The 4,381-nt window shown below is 36.8% G+C and overlaps 1 pseudogene; it reads right to left on the reverse strand.

Moving 5' to 3' along the window:
* Positions 1-642: 642 nt before the first annotated feature.
* Positions 643-3,745, reverse strand: LOC147988220 (protein neprosin-like; annotated as a pseudogene).
* Positions 3,746-4,381: the final 636 nt, after the last annotated feature.

A 4,381-nucleotide genomic window follows, 5' to 3' on the forward strand; every position in this document is an offset into this window, starting at 1 on the left:
CGTGTAGCAAAGGTCTCTGAACTCGATGATTGTTCAGATTATTGTGTTAGGTTCTACATTTTCTGCTACAAGTCATCACGAGAAACAAAAGCAAAAGCATGCATCGTGCCCGTCTCCGGCTTGGGGTGTGTGCTCGATCAGCCCCCGTCATCATTACCATCATCATCCTCGCCGTCATCTCCTGCATGCCCAGAGACGAGAAATTCGCCGTCATCATCATCGTCAACTCGGCTGCTTGCGCAGGAAGGAGTGTGCTCCACTTTCTCTATGCACCAACCTTGCACTGCACACAGTGAGTCTATCTGAGACAAGCTTCAGACTTTCAGTGGATGGAGGGTTTGGCCACAGCAGCAAGTGCACACACAAAATAAACATTCCACATTGGTTGGTAGTGTTCTACCTAGGTTTCCTGCCCCATATTTGGGCCCATAGAGGTCCGATCGTATGGTGTTTGCTGCTTTGAGGCTTCATTGATTTGTCTTACTATTGTCACCTAGCTCCTGTCAGAAGTGCACGCGATGGGAATGGCTTAAGTGTGCGGTGAAAACCAACAATTTAATAAACTAGGACAATGGTGATAATCAACATCAAGACCTATAACCCTTCTTATATTCGTGAAATGAAACAAGGGACAGTCTTTTTTATTTATTGAACGCAAATGGCAATACAACTTTTTTTTATCAACCAACACAACCACCTGGTCCACCATAGTTGAACATATAACCCTTCTTATATTCGTGAAATAAATTATTTGCTCTATAACAATCTGGCCTATCAACTAACTTGACCATGGGAATGCCAAAGAGGTCGGAAGAATGGCCATTTGGATTGTAATTCTGAATGTGCTTGAAGTACGCAGATCTCTTATCGTCATAATCGGGGAAGTGGCCGCTACCCATTGGAGGACCATGTGCATTCTTCAAGTAATTCACGAATCCAGTCAAGGCTTGTATACGTTGTGTTCCGGGGCAAAGCTTATTTGGAAAATGTCCCAAGAATGATGGTTTTTGTAAATCATGATGGTACACCACCCAATCTCCGGAATTTGGATCCTGTAGTCAACAAGGGATTGATGACATCAATGAACAATAAATTTCATGTACAAGAAGAGTAGAAAACATGTTGTTATTTGCAAGAATCTTGGGTGGCGTACAATTTCCTAGATTCCAATGTTCCATATTTTCTTAATAAAATACAAAGCACGGTACTTAATAACCATGTGAACTTATGCCTAACTAATTTTGACATTGATAAAATATATCTTTGTTAATTTTAATCCTCTATTCTTAAATAGTTGCAATCCACTACCTATTTTTCCTATTCAAGCAGCCATGCCACGTCAGCAAGTCATACATGTTAGTTATAAGTTTACTTTTCTTTCTATGTGTGCATCCATACCACATCAACAAGTCATGCATGTTCCCCGTAAGTTATATTTTTCATATGTGCTTGTTTTTCCTATCCATGCAGTCTTGCCACGCCAGCAAGTCATGCATGTTCATCATAAATTACTGTTTTTGCATTTATTTTTTGTTGTCATGAATGGATTATATGTTGGGCACACTGAGGATACATATGCAGTTCATATTTCACATTTTGTTAGAAAAATGGAATTCTATTAACTACAATCCAACTTTTTCTCTTTTGTAGTTGCTCTTATATAACATCTATTTACGTGATTCATTCGATGAGGTTGCTGCAGGAACGCGCATGTATCATCTACTTATTGTAGAAATAGTAGCATATTTGTGAATTTGTATAGATATAGTAATCTCCAGAATGGGACAAATGGTGCACCTTGTTGAGGCTAAGCCTAACGTAGTGGTCTTGTTCGCCATAAATTGATGGAGGAGCCACGGCTTGTCCAGGCACCAGATTAGCTCGACTTGCAGGAACAAATCCTGGGCACTGCAAGTTGTAGCACCCCTTCGATTTCAAGTCCTTCTGAGCAACAAAAAAAGGAGACATGTATTATTTTGGATGTAAAGAGACTTTTACTTAGTCCAATAGTGCCTCTAACTCCTACGAAATACCAGAAAACTATATGGGGACCACAATAATATATAACTTGTTAAAATGACATTGATTATACTTACGGTCTAATATGTAAAGAAGCGAATATCTCTGTTATGGTACAAAGAGGGGGAAATCTGCAAGCAGAAGCAAATTATGAAATAGTTGTTTATTCAAAAGCATTTTGACTTTACCATAATGGGTGATATGTTTGTACATGAAATCCAACTTGAATTAAGTTGTAGTTTCCTCCATCTTGACAATAGATCTGTAAGGATGCTCCAGATTCTTGAGAAGTTCCTTGATTTGGTAAAGCCCATATACTCATGTCAGCTCGAAGGCCGTAGAATTGTCCTGGCTCTGTGTGCCACATTGCATACTAGTGATAGAAGATTATAGCTCAAATTAGTAAATAACCAGAAAAATCTATAGAGAACGACATAATAAACAAGTGAGGGTGTGCGTTCTTGGCCTTGGTATGAGGTTCACCTACCAGACATTTACAATGGGGAATTTTTCATGCTATCTTGGAGTTAGTCTAGATTAGTTTTCATTGGCCTTGTTGAGTATATGATACTGGATTTAGCTTCCTCCATGGGGTGTGGTATCAATCCAACGCAGTTATACCTTTTGTGGTGATGCATGCAATGCTTTAGTTAATGTGCATTTTTGATGGTCTTACTTACGTGTTTGGGCTCACAACATCTTCTCTCCTTGTGGCATGGTTGAAACAAGATTTGATTCTCTCTCTAATAGGTGTGAAGTGTATTGCCAATAAAGTTGGTATGTCAGCATAAGTCTCCAATAGAGTATGTCTTAAATGCCTCTCTGAATCTGTTGTTCACGGTATTTTGGTAGCATGTTTTGTATGTAATGATCATAGCTTTCGCGGTATATAGGGGATCAAGATAAGTTCATTTAGGTGTATGCCTTTTATCTGGTCTTTATGTACCACCTTGTCTCTTGGACCATTGGCCATAATTTAGATTGACTAGCAATGATTTAGATACATCACGAATGAATTAGATTTCTACTGTTTTTTCTCTATGGTTTAAATATGTGATGCTTATATTGGAAATACCTTGACTTTGCCTTTTATATTTGTCACATGTCACTCTGGCATATACATTGTGACGTTTTTTGTGATCAATACCCAACAAGAAATTAACAAAATATCCCAAATCTAACACATGAAAAAGTAAAGAGAGGTATATACAGAGAATGGGGTTGAGTGTGTGTACATGAGAAACAATGTCGCTTCCTTCATTCATGATATCAGCTCTCCAAGGAAAACGGAAAGGTTTAGTTCTTAAAAGAGTGGTGTTCTGTAGAGGGAAATAATAGTTCATGACTAGTTAGCATATATAATTGATGTACATAGTCTTTGAAAGATAAGTATTTGTTTCACATATGTGTCCTAAATTTTAGTTGAGCATATAAGTAACATAAAGTAGTTATGAATATTAACACCAATAGTAATTATCAAGATTAAGTGGTCAAGTAGACACAACAATGGGATAATACATAAAGCAATTGATAAAAAGTTGTATATATCAAAATCTAAAAGTAAACTATTGGTTACCTTCTCATTTGTCTGGAGATTGACATCTACGTCTATCGATTCAACAAAGGTGAGGTGGAAAGTTATACACAAAAAGCATAGTAAGACCGATATGACAACATAATCACCTCCCATTTGTATAGGTAATTGTGTTATTTTCATGAAATAGTAACTATATGATTCTTGACGTACTTGTATCTTCTTCATAGAACACAACTTATATAGAATTGAGCCAGGTTCTTTTTTAGAAGGCTTTAGATTGCATTGTACTGATGATGCACTGAACATTTAATGGGTAGTCATCCAGTGAACTAATCTTTCTAGAGTTGGGTATAAATCAATTGTTTAATTAATGTTCATTAAATACGGACTTGGTTTACATCCAATTAATGATTGCTTGATGGCCTATCTTTTATATGAATACAGATCAATTTATGCATCAATAATAATTAACAATGGACTTGATTTACATCCAAGGAAAGGATGTATGAGGACATATACAATGGTCTTATCTTAGAAGTTCTACTTAGGATAATTGCAGAGGTGGAGGAGAGAGAAACCATAAGAAAAAACTTGCCTTCTCTTCATTAAGAGATGATCTCTTAGCAAAAATTCTCTCACCACATAATTAGGAATATCTTGTTATTAGAGATCAGACGAAGAGTAATACATTGTACATCATTTTTTGTTGTCTTCTCTAGATTACATAGGGGACATAAGATAAGGCAATCTTATCAACCATTGTACATGCCCTCATTATCTATATTTTCTTATATGCAAAAAATAGGCATTGTCTCAATGTTCCTT

This window comes from Triticum urartu, chromosome 1A (assembly GCF_056163025.1).
Source record: "Triticum urartu cultivar PI428250 chromosome 1A, HENAU_Tu73, whole genome shotgun sequence".
Taxonomy (NCBI): Eukaryota; Viridiplantae; Streptophyta; class Magnoliopsida; order Poales; family Poaceae; genus Triticum; species Triticum urartu.